This window comes from Hippopotamus amphibius, chromosome 8 (assembly GCF_030028045.1).
Source record: "Hippopotamus amphibius kiboko isolate mHipAmp2 chromosome 8, mHipAmp2.hap2, whole genome shotgun sequence".
Lineage (NCBI taxonomy): Eukaryota > Metazoa > Chordata > Mammalia > Artiodactyla > Hippopotamidae > Hippopotamus > Hippopotamus amphibius.
The window spans coordinates 26435202-26449450 of record NC_080193.1 but is presented as its reverse complement, the minus strand read 5'-3'; positions in this window follow the sequence as shown (position 1 = coordinate 26449450).

The window sequence follows — 14249 nt, the reverse complement described above, 5'->3', positions numbered from 1 at the left end:
AGGTACCAGGTTGTTTTTCCCAAGGGCCTTTGTGGCTCCATAGAGTCCATCTTAATTCCTTAAAGCTGTCTGGTCACATCTGATTTTGTGTATTCTTCTGCACGTGACATTTCAGTCAAAGCCATGGTAATACAACCAATATTGAAACGGAGCAGGACCCTATGGTCCTTGCCCCCTCCCCCCCCACCAATGTTCTCAGCCTGCCTTTTATCTGTGGAAAAACATTAGCCAAAGGATACGTTTAATCAGAGAAGTGAGAAAATGCAGAAACGAAGGAAAACAGTCAAAGGAGACCAAATAATAATGATTTAGTCATTAAGTAAGGTCAAGAACTTTAGTTCCTTCTCCAGGTCTATAGAGAACATTCTGAGTCATGTCCTGTGAGCTGTCTTGTAGATACTGAAACCCCCACCAGGGTGGAAGACGTTAACCACATGATGACCAGACTGTAGCCATGACATAAACTGCCACAATTCCGAGACCTGGCCTCAAAGAAATGGAAGCAAACCAACCCTGGAACTGAAGACTAACTGTACTGAAAACAATCAAGATGACGCTGGTCAGACCACTGATGACTGATTTCGAGATGACTGCCAGAGGTGCCTGTGCTGTTGCTGCATGTAGTCCCTGTCTTTTGTCTATAAAAGCTGTTACCCCTTGATTGTCATGGGGTGGGGGGAGTTGGCCTTTGGACAGGCGTCTGCCCTGCCCCGCCATTGCTGGCATCCAAAATAAACCAAACTTTCCTTTCCAACAACCTGGCCTCTTTACTGGCTTGTGAGCAACTGAGCAGCTGGACCCCACTTTCAGTTACAGTATTTCCAATTGTGTCCTATTATAAGGAGAACAGATTTGTATTGAACTCATGCAAGTAACTACATTGCCATGAAAATAAGAAGACTCATGAAGAGTTCTGGAGGGATCAGAGAGAAAAGGTAAGTGTTTTCATTCTGATTACAAAGATAGAACTTACCAAATTGCTCTGAGTCGTAATTAGCCTAAGGGGGAGACGTTCCCTTACACCTGGAAAACAAAGATTAAAAGCCAGGAATATTTCAGACAAAAAGTCATAAAATCATAATCATGTTCATCAATTCACTTAATTCCATGTAATTAATCCCTGTTCTGCTTGAGTCCCGTTTCTCTATCAGTTTTGTTGACCTTGCATGATGATGGAGGGTGATAGTGACAGTGGTAATTGCAAGAAGTTTGCAAGGTTTTTCTTAAGGCTTGTATGCTTTGCCCAGTAAAGTGGGTACCTTGATCACTGAAGATTATCGAAGGTATACCCCAAGTGGAAAACACATTTCCTAACAGGTTCTCTGTCATTCTGGAGGCATCAGTCTTGCAGCAAAGGAAGGCATTAACCCACCAAACAAAAGTGAGATTTGCCAGGGAGCCCAGAAGAGCCAAGTGACTGTTTTGGGTTTCCCATCGCCCTGTTTAATTCACAGCTATTGTTCACCCATCTCAATTTCTCTGATTCAGGAGCAGACGATTGCCATTTTACAAGGATGTCAGGATGGCCAAAGTCTGACAATCAGAGGTTAATGTTTTATAGGGGCAGAATGGACTTTAGCTACATGTGCCACAATCTTTGCTGATTCTGTTGTTGTTGCCTTTGTGTGGAAGTCAGCTAGGGTATTTCCCTGATACCTGGGTTCAGTCCCTTTAGTGTAAGCCTCAATTTTGATGACAGATAAGAATTTATGTCAGTATATGTAAGACTTCTAGGAATTTCAGGTAATTTCTTGAACACTCATAATACATAATTATACAAACACAGCATAAGGAAGGTTTACCTTTACTTTTTTATTTGATGATGCTTCCCATTGACAAAGTGCCTAATTATGTTAATTTCTCCATAAAACACCTCAAAACTAGTTGTAAGCCAAAAGACTTTATTTAGAATTTGAATTTCGAGGAAATTGAAAAATATCAAAAGATTTTAAAACAGTTGGTCAAATAGGATTATAGGTCACTGTGAAAGTGTTTAGCCATTCCCTTAAAGTGACAAAAGATTTCAAAGGCAAATACAGAAAGTTACAATAAATTACTTAAAAGGTAATTTTTTAATTTACAATTTGTATTAAAACTTATAACCTGATATCAAAGGCAGATCAATATTCCAATAAATATTTGACAGAGAGAAAACCAAAGTTTTCTTTAATATTGAAGAACCAACTTATCTTTAATATTAAAATTTATTCACTCAAATTCAATCTAATCTTAGCCAGTCCTGACCACACACAAAACTGTTTTCACAGGGTTCCTTTCCCACAAACCTTCCACAACTTTTTGTGTCCATAGTAGTTTGTCCCTTGTTTTCTTTCCCATTTGGAAAGAAACCAGATTCAGAGCAAAATCACTTTCTTTTTCCTTAACAAAAAATATCTCCATTCTTTATATGAGGGTGAGTCAGAAATTATCCGCACTCCTGTTATAGTAAAATTTCTGTTGTTCACAGTGTCTTATCAGCACTTTCTGTTCAAGGCTACTGTCTCCCCAGTCAATGCTGTGCAGGTGTGAATGTTACATCAGTTCATTTGTAACTGTGGTGTGAGCAAAAATGGATGCCCTACTTGTGATTTGCATGAAAGAAGAGCAGTGTGCAGTGATTCATTTTTTTGTGATCTGAGGGTGTACCTGGTGCCGTTACTTATCGAAGACTTTGTGCACAGTATGGAGAAAGTGTTTAGTCATGAAGAAGTGTGTTTGAATGGATAGAGATACTTATTGAAGAGCTGAAGACTCAACTTCAGGTTAAACACAGAGGACTGCTATCCAGGGGTGTTGTGATCTTGCAGGACAATGCACGTCCTCACACTTCTGCCTGCACTGTTGACACTCTGCAAAAACTTCATTTTGAGGTGTTAAACCATCCTCCCTATAGTCCTGATCTTGCTCCATTGGACTTTCACCTGTTTGGTCCCCTGAAAGCAGCCCTAAGAGGAGGAAGATTCACTTCTTTTTTTTTTTTTTTACACTCTAAATATATGCAGTTTATTGTATGCCAAAAAATGAATTAAAAATTAAAAAAATAAAATAAAACAGATTGCTAGGTCCCCTTCCCCCCCAAAATTTAAATTGGTAAATGAGTGAATGAATAACTGTTTAATAGATCCTAGCCTGCCTTGGAGGGAGGTGCTGGTGGCAAGAGGACTGTCTGAATAGAAAGTACAAATGAGAGTTTTTGAAGAGGAAGATTCACTTCTGATGAAGAAGTGAAGAAGTGGCTCACAGCTCAGCCTAAAACATTTGTTAATAAGGGAATACAAAAACTTGTTGACAGATGGACAAAGTGTATTGAAAAACAAGGAGATTATGTAAAAAATGATGTATTTGTCTTTTCTAAAAGTTGATTAAAATAAATTCTACAGCCAGAGTGCGGATGATTTTTGACTCACCCTTGTACTTTCTCTTACCAATAACATATCCTACTCTGCATATACAGTCTTCTCTTATCTTAATTTCTGTAAACATATGCCACTTCATCATACAATCTCTCAGTATAGCACAAAGTATATTTATTAAAGTTTCAAATATATTTAATCTCTCTGTAACAAGAGGCCCAAAGTAGGTAAATATTGGCTTCTTTAGCAATGGTTTCAGTATTCTATCTTATTTTAAAATGATCTAGACATTCAATCAATTCCCATCATTAAACTTTATTTAGCAAAACTCCAAAGTAACAAGGTACCAAAATCTGAAGAAACTATTTTAAGTACACGTACCTTAAAACATAATTATTCTTAAAGAGTTTACCTAAAAACTTTTATCCCATTGATCTCTATTTTATTACTTATGAAAATATAATCATATTAAGTTAATTTTCTTGTTCACACATTTTGTAACAGAGATAACATGAACTTATTGGCTTTTGGTAAACCTCGGTACAATAAAAGTTATTTAATGTTGATGACTCTAAAGACATGTCTACTTTAATAGAACAAAAACTTAAACTTGTTTTCTTTCATTAAAGATTTATCCTAAATAATGCAATCCTTTAAAAATTGGGGTTAGTTTTTGTTACATTTAGAAATATTCGATTTGTAAGTATTTACTTTTAAATCAATTAAATAGAGCTCTTTTACAAATTGACTCTGATAATACCATCCGGAAGTAGAGACATACCATATTTATAGTGTATGCATAGGCCAACCTACACCCAGATAGACACAGACAGAGATCTCATAGTTTTCTTGCTTGAATTTTCTTTTTTTTGTAACAAACTGGAGTTGGTTTATTTTAGATTCAAAAATCATGCTTCAAAAAGTGCTCTCTCTTTTTTTGTTTTTTAAGATAATTTATTGTGTGAAGTTTAACTGTTATACATGTACTGTTTTATTCATGCCATCTACATCATAGCTCACAAATAATGCTTTTTTATTTGTTTGTTTAAAACACAGATACTACTAGTGTTAGTCATTCTTGAATCCAGATGACTATAGGACACATGAAAGAGTAAACAGAGAGTGTTCAGGTAGCAATGGAGGCTCTCGAGCTGGTTCTGTTGGCATCTTCTTTCTACAAGGTGGCATTAAGGATTTAATATTTGAATATATTTGGTTACACAATCACTCCTCTCTGGATATAAACCAAAGTGTTCATTTTAAGAACTTAGCTCAATTTCTTTTTAATAGTCTTGCTTGAGTTTTAAAAGTCCTCTTTTTCCTTATTTTTATTCAGTTTGAGGTTCTACTCATTGAGCCAAAGCTGTAACAGTCTCAAGTGATGTGGGCTGTTTATATCTCAAGGACATGATAAGAGTTATACTTTCTATATTTCTCCTAGGAATACTTTTGTTGTCTCAGGGTCAGAACTTTAAAAAGGTGTTTTATCAAGCTAGTTTTCTCTACTGTGTTTGCAAAAACCAGTTTGGGAAGGTCAAAATGGCCCCAAAATGGCCAATTAGGGCTAGCTAGGTAATTTCAAGTATTGGCTTTATATCAGTTGTATGTGAAGCCAGCTGGGGTTCCAGTGGGCGGCTGCCTTTCTTGGAGCCGGTAGGCTTTAGAAGCACAATTTCCTGTTTTCTTTCAGTTTCAATTTACTGTAGAATATGCAGATTTCCAATTTTAATCCAAATGTTAAAAAAAGATGTCAGCCAACCCAGTTCACTCCAAATTTCTTTCTAGGCCTTTCCTGCTGAGAATCCCCTTTAGGTCTCTGCCTAGATATTCACCCTAGGTCCCGGCTGAGGAAATCATGGTAGAGTCTTCTAGGCTTTTCCTGCTTAGAATTCCCCACTAAGTCCTGTTTACTTAGAAAATGTAGGGCCAGTTCAAAGTAGACTCTAGGTGACTCCAGCTGGGTTTTTCTGATATCTTGCCAACTACACCAAGCAATGTTGATGCAAATAATCAGTAACCAAACTATAATAGGAACAGAAAAGAGTTTTATTTGAGCCAAATTGATGACTGGGAGACACAGATTAAAGAAGCAAAGGAATTGTATTCCACCTTACTACAAAATGAGGGAGGCTAATAAAGGCAAAAAAATAAATGCAAAATTACCTAAATTGTTTGTCCATGATTAGGATTGGAGCTGGCAAGAAGGAAAGGTGCTTGTTAAGCGAGGATTGGTTGGGGTCTGAAATGGTTGCATGGTTACAGGGAAGAGACCATAAAATAATCTTGAGACCATACGGTTGCAGCTGGCAGCTGCTAACAGACTGTTTAGAGAATGGCTGGGGTGTCCTTGAGTCTAATGGAGTTTAGAAAACTCAAGTTTTCCGTGATGCAGGAATGTGTCTGAATCCACCTCCGCAATGGTCACCCAGCTCCATTCTGGATGCCTGAACCACAGTTACTCCATTTTGTGTTTTTTAATGCATTCTACTCTTTAATGGCTAAAGAACTGGTACAATGCATGTTTAATAGTCCACAAATAGCTGTTCTAGTTAGTATGAAGTTCAAGTTAACTCCAGTTAGCATAAAGAAGCCAAAATGGCTTCCTCGTACCTCAAATGTGAAAATGTCACTCATCAAATTACCATGTCAGCAAACCCAACTTTCATGTTCCTATAAATGTCTGCTTGACCAGAAATGCAGTATAGTCATCACTTGGTATCCATAGGGATTAGGTCCAAGACCCCAGCAGATACCAAAATCCTTGGATGCTCAAGTCCCATATGAAAAATGGTGTAATACTGTTGGCCCTTCATATCCAAGGATACTAAGGGCTGGCCCCTACATGCAGTCAGCCAATCCCCAAAGGCCAAGCCAGCTCTGGGCTCTCTCCTTATTTCCATTACCTTGATCTTTCTAAACAAGGTCAGATAAGCAACCCCAGCCAATCATGTCTCGCTTCCACGTGGCTGTTTCTAACGTTCTATAAAACTCAGTCTTGCCTCAAATCCTTCGGGAAGAGCACTACACTGCTTGTGAGGCACTGCATCCCCCATCCAAGAGTTGTTTCCTTGAATAATGAACAAAACTCATCACTAAATTGTTTGATTTTCGTCTTTTGCTAAGAAGGATGTCGCAATTGTCATCGTCTCAAACAATTTCCATAGAATTTTGCAAAGCTGCGTCACACATGTGCCCTGTTTTCATGCCTGTGTGCTGAGCAGCAGGTGGCACCAGCATCTTATGGTGGGAACATCTAGGCAGTGGGACAGTGAGCAACAGCGTACTTTTCCTCACGTTGTCACATTAGCTGGAGCATTTAATAGCCTTGTCACAGTCACGGCTCTCGTTAGGGAGTTCAGTGTCCTTCCTGCAAGAAGACTTCAGAGTCAGAGCAGAACAGGATCCCTGGTGGAGCTGCCTGTGCCCCCTGTGATAAATCACTTGGCCTGACAGCACACCCGTGTTTGGACTACCAAACACAGATGTGCTGCCGGGAGACCTCTAGCTTCAGTCCAGTTCCTGTAAACTCTGGGAACACAGAGAAGGTCATCCAGAAATGTGGCTCAGAAATCCACATGGGCAAATGCTGGAGGAGAGGGAGGAGGAGGAGGAGAGGGCTTCCTTCCTAGGACTGGTGAGGGAAGGGGCATCACAGAGCTGGAAGCCAGCTCTCCAGGCTGACTGCAGGGTGCATGGTCCCAGCCCCCAGGGGGGTTGAGGCCCCGATTCCTGAGCAAGAATCCCTGCAGGACACTGATCCAAGTTGAGTTGCCGGGGAGGCTCTTTGACCTGAGCCCAGTTCTCCCATCAGGCCTGAGCATGTTCTTGGCAGCCTGCTCCATGTGACTGTCCCAGACAGGCATCCATTCACAAAGACATCCAAAGACAATCCCTGTCCAGTCACTGAGATGTGGGACCTGTGTTCTCCTTCCCAGACCCAGATTTTGGAGACAGACTCAAAGGCAGGTTTCCTGGGTGAGACCAGGACCCTTTCCTGGGGCTGTGAACCCATTTCAGACATAATCTCTTACATCACTGAAGGACAGCAGCACACACCACCCTGCATATGCATTTTGGTATGAATATTTGGAGCTGTCAGCAAATGCAGGGGTGGCTTTCTCTGAACTCCCTTATCTGCCTAAAGTCAGGTCCTCCCAGGAACTGCTATCACAGATCTCCTACTGGAAGGTTCACCAATGGGGAAGGTTGGCTCTTGTCACAGGAGAGGAGACACCACATCCAGACAAAGCTTGTCACAATCTATCCTAACTCCCATCCATTCTTCCAAGGGCCCCATCATCTTTCCTTAGAATCCTTCACTCTCCCCTAAGATGTCTACATCTCCCTCTCCTTTCCCTATTAAGATGGTCTTAGACACACCCCTCCCTGCACTGCAGACACAGCCAGGAGGGCTTCAGGCACCTTCTGACAGTCAAGGCCTCTGAGGGCCCCCCAGGTGAGGACTCTCAGGTAAGGACTGCTCAGGTGAGGACCCCCCAGGTGAGAACACAGAAGAGCTGCTTGGGGGTCTGAGCCCAAGGCCTTGAGGGGTGCAACAGCCCGGGGCCCCAGGACCAACTGAAAGGTTGATGGGGCCCTTGCTTCCATCCTCAGACCATTTCTCTGCCTGAGAGATGGAGCTGATGTGTCTCCAGAGAATGGAGTTTGAACCTGCTCCTTCCCCAGTAGTGAGAGGACCCCTGGGGTCCCGCAGCTCCCTGTCCTCTGTTCCCCCTGGTGCACTCAGGGCTGGCTGTGGGGTAGGAAGCAGGTTTCATCCACTGTTCACACCTGCATGAGTCACCAGGTGAGTGGCTTTGCAGGAAATGCAGCCTTGAGGGTGGTCTGAGCCTCCCAGGGGCCCTTCAAACCCTGATCTGTGTGCCACCTGAGCTGAGCCCAGGGATGAAGGGTGGGTGTGTTTCCTGCTCTGTGGCTGTAACTGCAGGTTTGAGCTGCAGAAGGAGGAGTTTGAATCCCAGGAAGAAATAATGGAACTCCTTTGTGGAGAGAGGCTCAGAGGTTTCAAGAGTGTAAAGCGGGCCTCCTGCTTTTCCAGCCTGAGGTTGGAATCACAAGGTGATTGGCTCCCTAAACCCCAGCACCTGTGGCATCCACATCAGGGAGCAGCAGAGCCTCACCAGGTTGCAGGTGAGGATTCAGCCCTTTCCTGCAACATAAGTGTCAATGCAGCAGTTGGAGGCTAGGAACATGCAAAACGCAAACACAGCAACTGGCAGAATCTCCTTTCTCCTCTAATGGCTCCTATCTGTGCTGTCAAAGGGACCTTGACACCTGATTTGAGGGGGTGGTGGAGTTGTTTGTTCTGCCCCAGAGGCTGCAGGAGGGAAGTGGGGGGAAGGCTGCGGGGAGAGGCAGCAGCTAGAGCAGGAGTCCTGGGACACCTACCTGCTCTGGGGCCAGAGCAGGCAGCTGCGGGGTGGTGTGTGTGTGCAGGGGCTCTGCTGGAGGAGACAAGATGCAGGACAGGCAGGAGCCCTGGGGATGGAGAATGTGGCAGTGCTGTCTGCAGAGCTGGGCTGGGGTGAGGGCTGAGGATGGCTGGCCTGGGCTCAGCTCGAACTAGATGAAGTTGACTCCAAGATCCTGGAAAACAACTCTGGCAAACATCTTATCGTTTAGGTTACGTGTAGCTTGGAGGACATGCAGGTGTTTTGTAGACGACCTTATCAGAGGAGACATGTGAAACAGATGTGAGTATTACCCTTGGTTTCACAGGTGTCAGGTGGGAGTAGGGCCCCTGCTCCGGAAGCTGACCCTGCGAGTGATGCTGGGCCCGTGGGCAGAGATGCAGAGACGGCCGGACACGCCCAGTCCTAGGCAGGGCCCCAACACAGCTCTGCAGCCCCGCCAGGAGCAGATCCATCCACCCAGGTGGGGGATACTGTGCTGGGTCCCCCAGGTTCCCACAGGAAGTGATCCCAGATCCCACTCTCTGCTGGTCACAGTGATGTCAGCAGAGGGCACAAAAGGGGGGACATGTCCTCTGTCCCCTCAGCCTCGCTGTCATCTGGCTATAAACTGAGAGTCAGTGGGATTTGATCCCAAGGAGTCAACTCTCTATGGACTGAGTGTTCCGTGAGGCTGGCTGCCAGGTCCTCTGAAAACACTGGTTTCTAGACAGTACGTACCAGGATGCAGTTCAGTGCATTTCTGTCTTTTTATTTTTATGACACATCCCACTAGTCCTTCCCTGTCCTCCAGCAGGAATGTGGCAGGCCCATACAATCCGGCAGCCTTGAGATGCTTACAAAGCTATTTCAAACCCTTCATCTCATCCCAGCCTCATTCCCAGAGTGGAGGTGGGGAAGAGAGGTTTTGATGTGCAGACAGGTTAGGTGTTTGTCCTGGGTTGGAGGTGAGTGAGGGGCAGGGCCAGTCTAGAATGCCTTCTTCTCCATCATGAGGTTTGAGAGAATAATTTTGTCCATAGCATCATGCCTTATTCTTACCTCCCCCCCCCCGCACGTCCCCCCACGCCCCACAAGGCCAGAGAAAGCAGCTGGGTAGGACTGGGGTCCCCTGAGCCCCTCTCTTTCCCCTGCAGTCATGCTCCTGTGAGAGGTTACGCCATCACCTTGGTGTGCATTTAGCTTCATTTGCTTCATTATTTTTAAAGGGCTTTGCCTTTTGATTTTTATTACATAAAATAATAGCAGGGTACTAAAGGGAAAGTCATAACCCAGCGTCCATCCAAAGACGTACGGCTCCCTCGGTCCCCCTCCCCTCTCTCCCTCTTATCATTAGTGTCTAATGATGCCCTAGTTGCTCCTTTTTAACAACAGAAACATAATTAACAATACTATATTATTTAACAGAAGTTCCTGGAGCTCATTTTGTAGAAATATTTATTTTTCCTCCTTCCGATTTAGAGCTGCATAGAAGGACATTCTTCAGCTCACCTGTGCATGCTGGTGGATCTGCCGGGGTTTCCTGTCATTTGCTACTGCAGATACAGACATACCTCATTTTACTGCACTTCACAGATGCTGTGGCTTTTACTAGTTGAAAGTTTGTTGCAACCCTGCCTCCAGCAAGTCTATGGGGCCCTGTGATTCCAACAGCATTTGCTCCCTTCATGTCTCTGCAGCACGTTTTGGTAATTACGTATCACAAAAGGTTAGTTGATAAAGCAGCCACAGGGTTTGAAAGGAATGACTCCAGTTTTTAATGAAGTTCCACCATGGGTAAAATGTTATCAAACAGCACTGCATGCTGCAGAGAAATCATTCGTGACAGGAGGAGTCAATTAATGTGGCCAACTTCATTGCTGTCTTATTTAAAAGACTGCCAGGCCACCCCAAACTTCAACCACCACTACCTTAATCAGTCAGAAGCCACTAACATTAACGCAGGACTCTCCACCAGCAAAACGATTATATCTCGCTGAAGGCTCAAACGATGCCTAGCATATTCTAGCAATAGAGAATTTGTAATTAAGGTATGTATATTGGTTTTTCAGACACAGTGCTATTGCACACGTAATAGACTGCAGTAAAGTGTAAACATAACTTTTGTATGCACTGGGAAACCAAAAAGTTTGCATGACTCACTGTGTTGCTGCATTCACTTTACTGCAGGGGTCTGGACCCGCCACAGTGTATGTGCCCTGCACATACGTGTTTTCTTAATTTTAACCAATGAAATCAGCAAGGATCACCCCCAGGACTGTCTGCTTGTGGGATGGGCAGAGGGCTCCTCTGCACTGTCCAGAATCTCCTCAGCTCGGGGCAGAGCTTTGGAGGACCGGCCCCTCAGATAGCATATCCCTGGAGCAAACAGGAGGAGACAGGCTTTGCTGCGGCTGCTGGGCGTGAGAGAGACCACAGGGTCTCCAGGGGAAGCGTTAGTTGGAGGGAGAAAGTGTCTGGGCTCAGTGACCAGGCCAGGTTTTCTCTTGCCTGTGATTAGTGCCATCAGGGGTGGGGAGCCTGGGGGAGGGGCTCTGTGTCGGGTGAGGTTCCCAGAACACCATGGCGCACCTGACGGAGCCCCAGGCCAGTAGTGACCTGGACCCTAAAGGTGCTCTTGGGCTTGGCATCCAAGGAACTCACTCTCCAGGGGGTGCAAAGTGCTCCCCACCTGCCTCCTACCCAGCGCTGCTCATGACAGCCTCTGCCTGGAGGAGGGGGCTGGCTTGCATTTTGCAGACAAGACTTAAGTTCGATGCTCTGACCCCATTAGAAACCCAGGATTCAGCCCCAAACACCCCCTACTGGTACCCTAGGAGAACTCCCTGAGTGATCCAAGGCTTGAACCCATAGAGACCCCCAACTAGGCTGGGCCCACTTGGAGTTCCATGGAGCCCCCCAAGCTGGGGATGAAGTGGTTGTGATTCTGCCCTCTGTCAGAGGTGATGATTTATGTCAGAACTTTGCTCCATCATTCAAATTTGCTTGAAAGTATGATTTGCCTAGAGTTTCCTAAACTTTCAGCAGACCATTAAATTCATGTGTTTTGCATAAAAATTTAATATAAATAAAAAAGGATGCTAGAATTGTTAAAATTAAGAGTATTTCCTAATAACTGAGTAAAGTTAACTTAAATAATTCAGAAGGAAGCATGGAAATCAAGCTGGAGATATTTCTGTTTAAGGACAACACATTTAAAGATTTACGGATAATTTATTCCTTTAATTTGCCCTCAAATGCAACCATAAATTCACATTATTAGATTTTTAATGAATATTAATTTCTAAAAGAAATTATTGTAGTGGTTTTAATTTTCCAATGAAAGGGGAGGGAGGGGAGGGGACTGCATTTCTCAGGCTCTGAGGGCCCCGACTTGTGGGGCAGGTCCTGGATACTCAGGCGCCTGGTGCATGAGAACCTGCATCAGCCTCTGTGGGGTCGTCAGACAAAGGGACAGCTGTCCCCCGACCTGGGGAGGAGCAGGGGACAGGAGGCAGGCAGAGGTGACGGTGGCAAAGATGCCCCACGGATGAAGCCTGGTTTCATGATTTCATGCAGCTGATTTGCAGAGGGCCCAGCTCCGGGGTCTTTGGGGTCCAGGAGGGGAATGCAGGGGCACAGGAGACTGGGTGCAGGAGGAGGGAGGGGAGGAGATACCCCAACCCCTCTGCCTTGGACTCTGCATTCTTCCCTCCATTCGACTCCCACACCCCCCCTCTATCCTGCGCTGAGAGGCTGACTCTGATCTTCATGGACAGCATCCCCGGGGCTCCCCACCCTCTGCCTCTGTAGTGTTTGGACATCGAGGTGCCAGCAGGAGAACAGAGGGAATGAGGAGGGCTAGGCAGGCATTTATTCTGGCCCCTCCCTGCTCAGGGCTCTGGGCTCAGGCAGGTCCCCCCAGCCCCCAACATACACTCATACCTGCTGTCCCCATAGGGCCAGGCTCTGCTGACATGAATTCCAGGAGCTTGGAGGCCTAGGAAGTCAGACGTGCTCCGTAGAAAATGCAGCGTGAGGAGGGGGTAACTGGGAGGTGACAGAGGATCGGGGGGCTCCCTGAGGGAGAGACATTTGTGCTGAGAACCTGAGTGATGGGAAAGAAATGTCCATGCGGATGTCCAGAAAGTGCAGAAATGAGCCCAGCTGGTCTGAGGGATGGTTCAAGGCCTGAGCAGGTGCACAGCATGCACACAGGGGCTCAGGATGAAACAAGGTGAACAGCCCAGGTCCATCCTCCACCAACTGGGTGCAGAAATGCAGTCTCCCTCATAAAACACAGCTGTAATTCCCCAGCCCCTAACCATAAAATCTCCTGGATGCATCTTCTCCAGCCGCCTGGTTATTTAATGTGGAGAGCGGGGGTGAGTCTTGCAGTCTTGTCATTCCCTAAACCTAGTCCGCCTAAAAGTGAGCTCCCCTGCTGAGTTTATGATTTACTTCTGTATAAAAAATTTAATTCCCTTTCTTGTCCTGCCCCCTGTTTCTCTCAAGATTGAGAAGCATCAAAGAAAAGGGTGGGTTGAAACCAAGCAGGATCCTGAAGGGTCCTCCCAGATACAAAATCTCCCCTGTGTCCCCCATTTCTTGTTTGTTGATAAGGCTTTAGTCTTCTAGGCCTCCCCTGAATTCCAAAGAGCAGACCCAAGCAGTTACTAACTAGGGAAGTGAGGGAACTGGAAGCAAAGGAAAAGCAGTCAAGCAAGAAAAGTAGTGATGGCTTAAACAACAGTTCAGTGATAAAGCAGAGTCCTGGTCCCTCCTGAAGGAATACACATAACAATCTGATACATTCCCTTGAGTTGTTCTGCAGAAACTAAGACCCCCCCAACCCAGGTGGAGGATGGTAACTACATGCTGACCACAAGCATGTGGACCCCAGTCTGGTTGGAGCCAGATGGTTGATGATTGAGATTCCTGGAACATCACCCTGTTACCTCCCCACCAACCAATCAGAAGAAAGTCATGCATCCTGCAGCCCTTACCGCAAATGTTGCCTTTAAAATTGCTTCCCTGAAAGCCATCAGGGAGTTTGGGTCTTTTGGGCACAAGCTGCCCATTCTCCATGCTTGGCACCCTGCAAATAAATGCTATTCTTTCCTTCACCACAACCTGGTGTCAGTAGATTGGCTTTGCCGTGTGGCAAGTGAGTGGACCCAAGTTTAGTTCAGTAACATTCCCTTAATTATTAGCATCTGAGAGACAAGGACCAGCCAGTAAACATATGCTTCCCTCCCACAGCAGGAGTCTCCTTGCCAGGACCCCACAGCTAGCTCACCCTTTTCTCATAGTCTGCTGAGCACTGCCCCATCCCTGATACTGATTTCTGCTTTTTGAGGCAACAGAGTGCAAATTGTTTAAGAGCCATTAATTAAACATACTCACTCTGTTCCAAAAGGGTGTTTATTATCCTGGTGGGAGGGCAGTCCTGAGCCTCCCCAGCTCAGTGTGGGCAGTGCAGTTC